Source organism: Porites lutea, chromosome 7, assembly GCF_958299795.1.
Source record: "Porites lutea chromosome 7, jaPorLute2.1, whole genome shotgun sequence".
NCBI classification, from domain to species: domain Eukaryota; kingdom Metazoa; phylum Cnidaria; class Anthozoa; order Scleractinia; family Poritidae; genus Porites; species Porites lutea.
In genome coordinates this window covers 19,126,178-19,140,258 of record NC_133207.1, presented here as the reverse complement: position 1 = coordinate 19,140,258, position 14,081 = coordinate 19,126,178, and the positions used below count along the sequence as shown (strand labels likewise).

General features: G+C 41.2%; 1 long non-coding RNA gene across 1 annotated transcript; it reads right to left on the bottom strand.

Annotated features, from left to right (window-relative positions):
* Positions 1-6,855: 6,855 nt before the first annotated feature.
* On the bottom strand, positions 6,856-13,400 carry LOC140944034 (uncharacterized). The gene is made up of 3 exons (XR_012166660.1): positions 13,287-13,400; positions 10,170-10,542; positions 6,856-7,892 (listed from the first exon to the last, which is right to left on the bottom strand). It is a non-coding gene; the product is annotated as an uncharacterized lncRNA (long non-coding RNA).
* Between the last annotated feature and the right edge of the window lie 681 nt (positions 13,401-14,081).

The window sequence follows — 14,081 nt, the reverse complement described above, 5'->3', positions numbered from 1 at the left end:
AAGTATAATTTACCTCGTCGGCTGCCTCGTGCGCTTGTTTTATCATCCCAGACTGCTTCGTTCGTAGTTAGCTTTCTTTGTGCAGTTGAGAAAGACGGCTAGGCAGTTTAAACGAGAGCGTCTTGTTTCTTCTTCGTGAGCAACCGTCGCTAACTCTCACAATTGAAGTTGCCAATTTTTGAATATGGCGAGGAGCAATGTTTTGATTTGAATAATACTTGCATTTTCTTAATGCACGTGTCTATGCAGCAAGCCAACAAGGGTTGTTTGCCACACACACCATATGGGACTTGTAACTAAAGGCTAATTAACATTTCAAATAAATTCTTTAAAAAGGTCTTGGGAGAGTAAAACATTTTAAAGGCGGAAAAATCGGTTAATTTTTTGGGTCGGAAAGCAAAAACTTGCAAAGTCGTGACATTTGCTCCTGTGTCGTCTACATTGTAAACGAAACTTGACAAATGTACGTCACAGTTGCTTGGCAAAATAATTGCAAAGATTTCCCATTTTAATACAGGAGTTTGCGGTCTTTTGATGCAGCTCAACGTAAAACTTTATCCGGCAAGGTTTAAATCATTATAAATATAAGAAATCTCAAAGGCGAAAGCGTTGTCAAACAACAGTTGAACAGCGACAACATTAAGCTTACCAGAGCAGGACGGTCTCAGTTCGTTCCGTTTAAACTTTCTTTTCTCCGTATATATGACATGAAACTTTTCACTTTTAACGTGGCATGTGCCTCACATTTTTAGCGCCAAACAAGCCGCTAATTGTTGGATTAAAGATTCGATAGGTGTTCTACCGCCTGTTATCGGAATCCGTCGTTGTTTGTTGTGGCCCATCCTCGGAGACCCAGGGGCGGTCAGTCGGGCCGGGAGAAATAGCGCGACAAAAGTTTTCAAGTACAGGCGGAAAAGCCCCTGGGTACCGACCCTCACCGGACCATTTCCAAACGGTCAAGCGAATGCTGGCTCCTGATTGGGCACAAAAAATGCTTTGTATTATTGTGCCCAATTGGCGAACAGCATCTCCTGAGTTCTTTTCGTGAGTTCGTACACGACGGCTATTATTTCGCCACAGTTGCCCGGTTCGTTCACCAAGCTTTCCTATGACCAGAAACAAAGGAACTACCGATGAGTCGAAAACGTTTCGGATGCTTTCAGCAGGAGCCGATTTGCACTGAGAAAATTCTGTTTCTGACGGATCACAATGTATCGTAAATATTAGGAAGTTCAAGATGGAGCGGCGACGAGAAAGTAAAAAAAGCAATAGCTTGACAAGGCAACACAACAACTTTGCACGTGCATCACCCTTTTTGCATATATTTCTTTGCCGTCACTGCACGACTACCACGTGAAAATGCCTAATTTCACACGTTTTGTGAAGGACGTAAACAAGCAATGACAAAATTTTCTTTCTCTTTATGAACTTGGATATGGTTGATAGAAATTTAATTCCAGAAGATTTCGCTTGCATTTGACAAAGTAAGTGAGTTGGAATAGTCTAATCTCGATAGAGACTGAAAAAATGTGAGTTCACTCTTCATGCGACGTTTTCGTGGTTGTTAGCTGTCGCGGCATATATTTAAGAAGGCGTGATCGATGCAAGCGTAAATACCTGTTGTAAGCTCGTCAAGCTTGTATTTTTGGAAAAGCGTCTATAGTTTTCGTGTGGAAAGTGGTTGTCCTTACACTAGGCTGTTAAGTAAGACTTAAGAGCTGCTAAGTTTTACTCAACCAAAACTGCGCGTGCGAAGGCCTAAACAAAATCTCAAGTAACTTTCCGGCCCAGAGGCCGGAACCCGAGGAGGCACCCTAATGTCCCCCGCGTAAAGAAGAAGTATCGTATTAAAAAATATATGCGAAGCTTTCCCGATTTGATGAAACTAGGCGCGCACGGTGGTCCCGGTTAATTTTCTGCGCGTGCGCGTGGCTCAGCAACCGCGCAAACTGGGTTTGTCAACGAGTCGCATTCGCCGAATTGTGTCGTACACAAGCACGACAAGTGGCTCCAAATCCTCGTCCGGGAAGATTTTCCACCGAAACTCCTCTAGAGCGAGAACGCCGACTTCAAATTCAGCGTGAACAACGAAGGAGAAGACGTCAACAAGAAACCGCGGAGTAGAAGGAACATCGATGAGCACAGCGAAGGCAACGCCGACAACAACAGACAGAGGAACAGGAGATTGGAATCAAAGGAATTATGATCGTTTTACACTGTCGAAAACCCAGATTTCTTAGTTTGCCGGTTTCCCCGCAGATATATAGATCAAAGTCTGCAAAGTTTCAGCTCCGTATTACGGCCCGAATAACAATAATTTTCAGGCGAACTGCACCGGGCCATATTTGTTCTTTGTTTTTGTCTTTTCAGTCTAAATGCGGGCGGCGAAATAATTAAATGCTAAATGTGCTTTTCAATACACTGTTAACAATAACACTACATAATACGCAAAATAGAAGAAGAAGAAGAGAAAGAACAACGTATGGACCTTTAACACGATATTCACGGTTGGTCACCCGTCCAGTTCGTAACCCCGACCGACAGGGCTTAACTTGAGTGCCGTTACCAAACCGAGTTTCGCGAAGGTTATTGCGAGATACATATTTCTATAGAGTTAAAAAGTTATTCAGCAGTACTGCACAATTGTTTGGTATTAAAGAACTTGATTTGTGAGACACAAATCAGCAACGTGGATCGACAGAACTTTAAACTGGTTTTGTCAACGTGGATCGACAAACTCGATTCAAACCATATCAGGAATAGCTCAAATTTCTCAAAACCCAGTCAAAGACAAGAAAGGTGCTATCGTAAAATAACCGGGTTTTGTTCTATATTAAGGTATTCAGGGTTTAATAAACAGTGGTCCATGTGTTTTTAGGGTTAGTTTATGGCGAAATCCCGATTATTTTATTTGATACAAGGACATGCCAGAAAAAATGAACTGGGAAATATCACAAAGGTGAGAAACTTGAAACAGTGGTCCATGTTTTTGTAGGGTTAGTTTATTGCGAAATCAATTATATCAGTTGCGTTCGACGTTGCGTTCAAGAATGTCACACTCGAAGCCAAAGCATCCGTTCGACACATTAGTTATAGGAAATTTAGTTACAAATAGATAATTAAAGATGGTTTTGCTGTTTAGCACGCGTTCTATTACATTTGCAGTGTTGGTTGAACTCATTATGAGATGTATAAAAAACAATTGTCCATCCTAGGCATGTCATGTAAGAGGATTTTCATTAACCCAGGAAACAAAGAGTAATAATTGAGAAAACACAAAAGAGAACAAAAGAATTACACTCAGAAACTCTAATACGAAAACTGCATTTCAAAGGTTCATGGCAAATACATGGACAACCACAAGGTGTCTTCATTCGGGTTTTAAAAGGTCGGGGGCAGATTTAGTGACAACTATAACTAGTATAAGTAGTTTCAGGGGATGTTTACATGGAGGTGGGAGACCCCAAGCAGGTGAGGCAATCCGCTTAGGTGGGGTAACCGCCACATGTTACCTCACCTGGGGTCTTCCAACTCCATGTAAACAGGTCTTTAGTGGTTCTTTACTGGACAGTTACACCATGTTTGCTTTTTGGTCAGTTTCGCCTACAAAGTTTCACAACGGCCACCCTGGAGGAAGAAAGCGGCCGATACAAAGAAGTTTTCCGTTGAAGAGAGGTTTGACAAGAGTCAATGTATGGCTTATTTGTCCGCCGAGACAGGGCCATTCTATTTTATATCCCCATCCCCTCCCCCCCCCCCTCTCCCCGCCTAGTAGATGAGATTTTTACGAGGGGTCGCTTGCGAGATGTTCTGAAGGGCTAAATACTAGAAGAGAGGTTTTTCTGAAGGGGGGTTGTTGTCCAAAATCGCAATTTCTTAAGGGTGCAAATACCAAGAATAAATTTCTGAAAGGGTAAATTTAAAGGGAGAGCTATATCATCAATATAGGCATGGTGAATACAGTTTTATTTAAGAAGAGTACTGTAAAATTTCTTTTCTGAAGGGAACAAATAACGTCGTCTTTTTTTCTAAAGGGTACAGACCAAAATAATGGGTTAACCTCTTTGGAAAAATCAGATTTTTAGAAATGGACATTATTTAGTCTGAAAAGGCTTCTTTTTGATCTACAATATTATTCAATATTTTTTCTGGCCTTATTCTCAAGAACAATTAATAAAGGAAATTTTTTTTTTTCACCCAAATCATGGGTGGACCCCTTTGGAAAAATCAATTTTTGGGACTTTAAAACAGCATTCAACCTTTTTTCTGGCCTGAATCAGTTCTCTTTAATACCAGGCACCTGTAACAAAATCTGTTAGTTCCCTACTTTCATGGTAAAATAAAGAAACATACAAAACAACGTTTACTCTCAGTTTATTACTGTTTTGCGAGTAAGTTAAAAAGTTAAGTAACCATTATAGAAACGAGGTTGTGGAACAACAGCTGAGTGACAACTCTTGGTTGACGCTTCCAGGCTTTCTCGGGTGGAGAAAAGCGACGAGGCTACATCCGCCCTGTCCCAGTTCGAAAATAATCCGTACTAACAGTGACTCTCGAGTGAGCCTCTCTTACGGGGTTCACCTTGTTGATAGAGCAATGACACAGGAGCCTCGGTTTAAACAGGAGCCAATAACCCGGGGCGAGCAACTTCCATGTCTCGTGTCAAGGCGTTTTCACAAAACAGTTTATTTTTAGAACAATTTTGGCGCGAATTTAGAATATCTTTTTGGTGCCACAAACCACTCAGCAAAATCAAAAGACTTGAAAATGATACTTTTGAACTTTTAACGACGTTTAGTTTTTATTCGTCATGCCTTATACTCCTAATAATGCGCTTATGAACGGGGCGAAGCTCTCATGTTCGAGGGAAAAAGAACTTTAAAATGCATCTTAAAATAACCAAATGAAGCACTGAAGCACACTTACCAACTCCGCGTTATGGCCAGTACCTTACGCATGTGCACAAACCGGTCCGTGCCGGAAAACGTCGTGTCATAGGCCTGGTATGGGAGTTGCTCTCTTGGTTTATGGGCTCCTGAGCTGGTATAAATAAGCCACATTTATCTTTTTCATGAGCCGATTATTTTCTGCCTGCTATATTTTCAAATTTTGCATATGTAATGTTTTAATCTGTATTCATTTTTTCTATTTTAGCCTCCTCCTCCCTCACGGCCTCTGAGTCAATAGCCCATTCGGGCTCGAGGAATAATTGTTAAATATATTTTTTTAGTAATGGCCGTAGGGATCAGTTTACTTTTTTTTTCTTCTTGGTATTCGAGACTTTTACCTATCCAGTTCTACAGATGAGACTGTCCTCGTTAGTTTGTTGCAGTGGTTTTGCTTTTATTAGTGTTTTTGATATAGGTAATTCCAAGTTCCTAAGGAACCGCTTTTGCTTTAAAGAGAGCGGATAGGGTGGGGCCCGCACTTTTAAAGATGGTTGGTTTATTCTGTTTATTTAAGATCATTAGATTCCTAAAAAATCATCCGTGTCCCCCCACCCCCCCCCCCCCCCGCCTCCACTCAAAAAAAAAAAACCGGTCCCTTATTGGTTTCCATGACGAGCCCCAACAGGGGGCAATTACTGAACCATAGAACCACTTTTCCCTCTTCCTGACCGTTCCTAAGCTTTTAACTTGCTAAAACGAGTAACACAGCATTCATATCTTCATTAAAAATTTACACTCTGAGCTCTCTGATTGTTATCATATGCAAGGCATCTTTGAACATGGCTTTGTCGACTGTGCCACAGATATTCCACGTATTTTCCGGTATGGGGTTGGATTCCACTTTTATTTGGGGGAAATGTTGGTCTTTGAAAAATTGTCGGGGGAAGAGGGTCACCCTCTCAGCAAGCGTTTATATGAGAAAAAAGTCGACTCCTATGCCCGATCCAAGAGCTGACAATAACACTGGCGCATGCTCTCTGAGTGTCTCGCCTTGACCGCGTTGACCCAGGTGGGCGAGCCAAAGCGTTTTTATGGATAAAGTTGGCCTGGCTAGGAGGGTGTTTCTACCAAAGAAAAAGTTTAGTCCAGTTAGACGGGTACCATTCTAGCCGAGCCAACGTTTTGTTTCTCATGTAAACGGTACGCCAAGTTTGGTCATAAGGAAAAGAACGAAAAATTGGTTCGCCCAGCGGTAGCTTGGGTAGCTCGGGTATTTTCTCCGTACAAACAAGGCCTCAATCTGGCACGCGCTGTAGCTGGAATCACAGGGTTTGCTTCGGTCAACCGATTTTCTTCAACTAAGGTTTGGTGAAGCATTATTGTCCGCCATTTTTTTACATCCCCCTGACCAGCTGAATTACCTATTAAATACAGTAAAAATTAAACCCACGTATAACAGGCCCGAGTGGAGCGCTTATTCGAGGCTGCGCGCTTATTAACTTTTTCTGCCTTTAGGATAGGCGCTTATTCCAGGTGGGCGCTAATTCGAGTTTGGGCGCTTATTCGAATAAATACGGTAATAATTATTCATTCAAAATATTTCTCTGCTCTGATTGGCTAAAATCACACGCATAATTCATCATAACTAGCTATTATCGACCAAATTGAACTGATGACGTCAAAAGTGCAGCAAAGTTGCAGATTATTAAACCGTTAACCGAGAAGACCTGGGACGAGGTTGAGTTGATTTGGTAGTGAGAACAAAAATGGCGGACATTTCACTCGTTTGACCTGGAAGAAATAGGCGAATTATTGCCTAAAAACATAGCAAGATCATCAAGAAGACAACTCGAAGGGCGACATCTGCTATTTGGAGAATATTTGCGAAGTTGAACAACCCTTCAACTCTTAAACTTGCTGATTAACGCGCACTATCGAAGATGAACTTAAGATCGATGGAGGTAAGCATGTTTTAGCTTGTTTTTAAACTAGGAATTATTTTGAATGAATAATACAACAATTATTGAATTCGTCTTTCGTATCATCTGAAGAATTACCGAGATCGCGGAGGGTGTTATCCGCTTCGGCCGTCTCCTCGATCTCCATAATTCAATAACTGCTTTTTATATTATGTAATTCCTACAACCAAAACGGATTTATATGAAGTACAGACTGTCATTGTCTTCATGGGCCTTTCATAAAAGAGGTTTGCTATCCCAGTTGTGAATAAATAACGTCTTCAGGACGAAACTCAAGTTTCTTTTATTTTTTCTGGTAGTCAACAACTATATCCTCTTCATCATGAAATTTAAAACCTAATTAAACCTACTTAATACAAATCGCCAATAAGCACATGCCCCAAAATACAAGAGCCTACTTTTCCAGACTTCGGATTCTTAAGGATAAAACTGGCATAAAAGTAATTATTATTGTGAAGAAGTAATAAAGAGTAAACGGAAAGTAGGGGGAAAACTTGGTCACGTGGTAAAAATTCACGTCTGCCGTTTGGCGCAAATGTGAATCTTAACCTCTCTGTTATCACAATAATAGCTACGAGGGGCATCTCCTTTTTTTCCATTTTGCTGAGATACTAATTAAGCCTGACTTTCCCGTCCTACATCTGGTCTACAGGTCAGATGTTCAAGATCGTTCTGTTGCCTATATTGGTCGTTCTGTTGCCAATATTGGTCGTTCTGTTGCCTATATTGGTTGGTAAGAAACAGACGATTCACTCTTTGTATAGCAGCAGAGACCCTTTACTCGGCAACACACGATAAAAAGCATGTATGCAAGCAAAAAAACACCAAGTGATGGCCACAGAATGCAGTATAATATTATACTGCGGTCATATGATTTGTCTGCATGAAATACGAACAGCTCATCTGGTGACTTAGGGTTGACGTAGCATGGGAATGAATCACCATAATAGCCATACTTTTCTTCAAATACTTTCACATGGTAGGAATTGAGATCTGTGATAGAAGAACAGGGCTGGATGCAACACTGAAAGACAAAGAAAATGGCAAGACCATGTTTTAAATATTTTTTAGCTCACGCAACTACCTGGAATTATGAGGTGTACAAATATCAACCCCTTCATTTCCAGCGCCAACTGCCTAACTTAGGGCGCTTTCCATTTGTCAGAACTGACAGGCCAGGACATTCCCTTCGTAATGAGAATTTTACTTTTAATCAAAGCTACCCAGCCAGATCAGTCAATTGCCATATATTGTGCACGAAGGAGAAATCGTTTTTCATCAAAAACTCAAGGAAAAAGCCTATTTCATTTTCAAAATGACCGGTGCGGCCAAAGTCTGGCCGGCCAGTTCTGACTTTTGGAAAGCACCCTTAGAATTAAAGAAATTTCGTGTTCTAAACTACAAGAGAAAGACAAGTACTATGCAATTTCATATGTGCAGTTTATGGAGATGTTCAATCTAAATGGTCAGAAAATCTGGATCCATTCCATTTGTTCACTAAACTATACTCGTAGTAACCAAAGGTTAGGGAGTGTGGGCGACAACGATCGGAGGTCCAAACGCTTTTGCTCCAACACTGTGCTTTGGCTGCTTTGCCTAAGTTTCACTTGACATACAGATGTTTTAACGGTTAAAACACGCTTGATCAGATTACGAGGGGTAGATAGGCCGAAACGCGCCTGACCAAATTGCGTTCTGTGCATCCCATTCATTTTTAGTAGAAGTTCAGACGACTGCTGGCTACATACATGCGACGCATGCGTGATAACAACCTGGAGATTAGGATTGCGGGCTCCTTTTGTCGCCCGCAGTATGATCATAGTTGACTCAAGGAGCCAGAAAAATGTATGTCTAGCCCTTAAATCCTTCATTAGGCTTGGCCTTGATGGTGGTCAGCAGTTAATTGCTCCTCAAAATACCGTAAAATTCCGAAAATAAGCCCCAGGGCTTATATTTTTCAAAGGCCCTTTTTGAGGGGCTTATTTTTGGAGGTGCTTATATTCGGAGGGGCTTATCTATGGAGGGAAATTTGCTTTTCAAAATCGATTGGGCTAGCCTTACAGTTGGAAGTAAATTTACCTTTTTTGCTTTGTTTCACTTTGTATTTGAGGGCAATTTCCAAGTACAAGCCCCCGGGGGGCTTATATTTGGAGGGACGATTTAACGGAGGTTTTTTGCGTTACGAGTTTCGGGGGCTTATACATGGAGGAGCTTATTTTCGGAATTTTACGGCATACAGCTCGCAGGCTAACCTGAATATAAACACTCAGGGTTCGTAAAGATTTTTGGATCCAAAATTAAGACTTTTTCCAGACTTTTTTTTCATCCTTTTAGCTGACGGTATTCGGTAAAAGATCCTTCAAGGTACTGCAGTACCGTTCATTTGCGCTCTCTTGTCCAATACAGGTCAATACACTCAATATGCAACACAAAACACACGTGAGCATGGTACATGATTTACGCAATTCTGACTGAGCTTCTCGATCTTTGTACCGGTCAATCGAGGGTCGAGGTTGCTCAAGATGCTGGCGGGGCCATTACGCTTGATGGATGTAACCTTAAGTAAGCGTAACTGATCATACATGCGGTATCGGTATACTTTGTCGATTTTCGTCGCGGTATTTCGGTATTACCAATTTTTCTTACGATATTGCGGTATTGGGTACCCCCCCCCCCCCCAGTGTCCCCCTCTTTAAGATATGAATAAACCTCTAACTGAAACGTACTCTAAAGAGTTTTCACAGCTATAAAATGCATCTGTCAGTCTTGATCAGTCTTTGGGCCATTTTACAGACCCAAAATGGCAGAATTCCCTACCCTTTCGCACACTTTAACCAGTGAAATCCCTAACTTTTCTAACCTGAGATCAGGCCCAATTTTAGCGGTTCTCATATATTCTCTCTAACGGCTACAGCTAATGTAATTTTCAAAGCGAAACGAAAATAGAGCCTGATCTCAGGTTATAACTTTTCATATACCTGAAGCCTGACTGAAAAGAGGTACCCCTTTCCTGCCTAGGGACGGAGAGGTGATTATAATAAATAATGATCAGCGAGTAGCTGAGTGAAAATCAAGTGTTAATTGTTAACCAATGCTCCTCAATGTAATAGCATGGGAGATGTATGGAGGAGTACGGAGAAAGTTACTGTACATAAACAAGGCTGAAAGTTTCAAAGTTATGCTTGAATATGCGACTTAATGAAATATATTAAAATGGGATTCTTAGTTTAGAAAAATACGAATCTAGATTCTTGAATGCAAGTACGATTTCCGGCTGACAAATACACAATAAAGCATTCACCTTGTTTTTATCTCCATGTACACTTTGATACAAATAACCTGTCTGCCGTTTTGTTCCGGCGAAGTAAGAAACTCGAATTTGAAAGCAAGGATACGACGAGTGAAAAAAATTGTGGTACGTACAAGGCTTTTTCATATCCGTGTACCCACTGGAAAAAACTTTACATTGAACCGTCTCAAGACGAAAATCATTAAGGAAGGGACGGACTTCACGAACACCAAGAACAACAAGAAAGATCATTCCGGTCAGCATACAAATGACTCCCACCACGACACAGCCGGCTGTATTATAGCTTTCTTTAACAACTCTCTGTGCCATCTCTGTCATTGGACTTCCTGACGTGAAGAGGATCCTTTGAGATACTGAGGAGCTACTGAAAGACGAACGTAAAACAAAAGACAAAGTATATAACTAAGCAAGCAGAGTCATCTTGCATTTGAAAGACAATAACACAAACTTTAAAATCACTTGGAAGATCTTAAAGCAAGCTGCTCCATATAACCCCGCCTTTAATAAATGCAACCGATGTCTTTGGGAAAAGCACTTTATAATTTGCAAACCCGACTTAGCCTCCCTACACGTTCCCTAAACACGCGATCAAATTCCTCCTTAGCCTGCGAAAACAGCCCTTTCTCCTCGGTCTTCGCCGCTGGAGACGTTTCGCGCGGAAGACCACAGGTGACCCAAGCTCAATAATCATTAATACATGTAGTTTCACACTGCGTAATTTAAAATGTAGAAAAATATGAAACGGCAAACTGATCCTTACGGAAAGGCGATGAAGAAGTAAACAAAAGAATCAAACAAAAATATAGATATTTAAACAAATTGCCCAATATTTCGGTTTGAAATATTGGCCCCCTTCAGGGGCTAAAAGAAAAATGGAGTTCGTTACAAATAAGAATTTGAAAAAGTGCCTATAAAAACAATGGATTGTTATTGGTATATGAGACTAGGTGGTATCATATATCAGTGAGCTTCGTCACGTCTATTTATTCCTAGAGGAAATAATGTGTTCCCTTTGTGTATTAAATGAACTTCTCGAGCCTTTCTCACTGCATCACAGTTGCTGTGTATGAGTTCAAGTGGGATTAGAATTTCGTCGTTCGTTGACGTCATTCTAACGCGGACTCCACGCGGACTTTATCAGTTGCCGGGTTGGCTTTGTTCTTAGTTGCTTTTACAAGAGCAACTCTAGTGGTCCTGTACTGTAGCGAGAACGGTAAGCCGTTGTGTCTAGCTGAGCTTTCACCTTGTACAAATACCTGCTTGTCGCATTTTACTACCTCAAATCCAACTTTCTGAAGGTTTTGAGCTAATTAAACTTCAACACTTGACCCTTGCAGTCCTTCCTTTTAGACAGATTTAATCCATTTTAAAAAAGATAAATTTAACTTTGAAGCTGCAATTACAACGCCTGCATTGATCGTTCGGATTCACTGAGATTTCTCCATTCCCGCTGTCGACGCGTTGCTTCCAAAACACAAAGAAACTTTATTTTGATTCCATGAAGCGAAAGACGCGTATGGAAGGCCAAATTTATGACAGCTGATGACAGCATCAAATGTCGGTGCGTGCACTCAGGCATGACAGGCCAAGTGGGCGGCGCGCCCAACCAAAGCCGCAGTACCCAGGCTACCTTCCCATTGGATGAATCGTAAAAGTGATTAGTTATTTGATCCGTTTGTTACGATACCCGCTGTGCATCAGATCCTGATGCACCTTTTTTCCTCAGAACCAGGCGCTGCGAGCGAAAGTAAATTACTGTATGGAAATTAATGGCAAAAAGGAGGAGATATTGGGGCTTCCGTTAGCCTGTGAACAGGCCCTCTGTTTTTGGATGGGGTGAAAAAATCGCGAGGAGAGAGAAGGAAATAGGTGAGAGCCTGTAGAAAAACATTTGAGGCCGCTATTCCGCCTTCCTGTCTTGTAATTGCCGATCATCGGTCAGCAAGATCGTTATCTGTCACTTGGATATATTGGAATGTAATTAATTTCGACCTGTTTACAAGCGATTATTTAAATCAAATCGCGTGCTACGTGCCGACCAAAGACGACGTGTCAACAGTCAGTGTTCTCGCCCATAGGAGCTTGGAACGACGGTCCCAAATGTTTGTCTACAGGCTCTCACCATTTCCCTTCTCTCTCCTCGCGTTTTTTCACCCTTTCCCCAAACAGAGAGCCGGTTCACAGGCTACTACTTCCGTTTCGTTTGGGCTTCCGCCCTCGTTCCTCGAGGCTTCGCCTAATACTAATCGAGGCTTCGTCTAATACAGACTTGCCAAGCGGCAGGGTATTTTGCAGAACGCCGAATGACTTTAAAGTTTAGTGATAAGGGTTAGGAAACCGAGTAAATCAAGTTTCAGGTCTATTTTCCAGTCTAATGACCCTAAATAGAACTTGATTCACTCAGCTTCCTAACCCTAATCAATAACCTTCAGAGTCAGGTTTCCTAACCCTAATCACTAAACTTCAGAGTCATTCGGTTCGGAGAATGCAGAACGTCGAATTACTCTGAAATTTGGTGATTAGGGTTAGAAAACTGAGTGAATCTATTCCCAGTATAATGACTCTACATGGAACCTGATTCACACCGTTTCCTTTTCACGACCTATCGCACGCTCGCACGAGTTGGTAACTGATTTCTCAAGCTTTCTCAAAAAGTAAAGTTATAGGGTTCGTTTCCAAGTTAGATATCAATAGATGGCCAGCTCAATACAAAGAAAGCGCTTAGCAGTTGCGTTTGATTGCATTCGGCTAACCTTCCGTGCTACTTGCCACTGCCACCAAATGTGAAGTTCACGCTCTCAAGATGGCCGCAAATAGAACATGCAAATTACAAAACCTAACTCGTATAAAATGATCGTGATGTTTACTGCTCCAGCTTTAAAGTGATATGCGCCTGGCTTCCAGTACTCATAATCTCCCCTGAAAGTCCTTCCAATAGGAAATTTGGGACATCTTACGACTTTTTTTGCAAAATACCATTTCTCACTACTTTTTCCGGCTCTTGGTTCAGAGTCTCACATAATTTCTTCTGCGTTTTGAGGGTTGGCAAGTCTGTAAATACTTTTAAGTATTTAAAACTATAATCATGGGTGACAATTGTTGTATTACCTGTCGGCAAGTAGTTAGACCACGACAAGAGGCAATCCAGTGCGATGACTGCAGAAACTGGAATCACAGTACTTGTGATACTGCTGCGTAGTGTATTACTTGCTCATATTGGTTAAGATAACGGACGCACCATTAAAAAACTTATGGGGTGGGGGGGGGGGGGGGGGCGGGCGAAGTACAAAAAAATATTCGCGCAAGGGAAAATTAAATGAAAAAAAATTCATGCACGCCAATTAACCCTAAAAAATATTCATTCTAAGGCCTAAAAAAATTCCTACAAGGAATTTGAAAACGAAAAAAAATTCCTGCGGCTCGAAAATTCCCCACCCCCCCCCCCCCCATAACTTTTCTAATGGTCCGTCCCTCAACTGGGTATAACTGACACTTAAGTAACGCACTTCCATTTGATTTTGTAACATTCACGTGCACTAACCCGCCGCGCTACGGGTCAATCAGTCTCGGTTCGCCTCGCGCTCTACGCCAGCTCGATCTAGTTTTTGATTCCCTTCCCACCCGCCCATTTATTTTCTTTCTTATTTTTGTTTTATTGTATATTGCATTATTGTAGCTTGTCACCTTCGGCAAAGGTTTGTGATTACATTTTTTGATTGCACGCGGGTTTCGAAATTAATCAGTACAGTTGGAGACTTATCTTTTTAAGAAAGCTTTTAATTTATTGTATATATGTATTTATTTTCTTGTACATATTGTAAAGCGCTTTAGAATATTTTAATAGTTAAAGCGCTATATTAAATGTAATAAATTATTATTATTATCATTATATTTTTATTATTA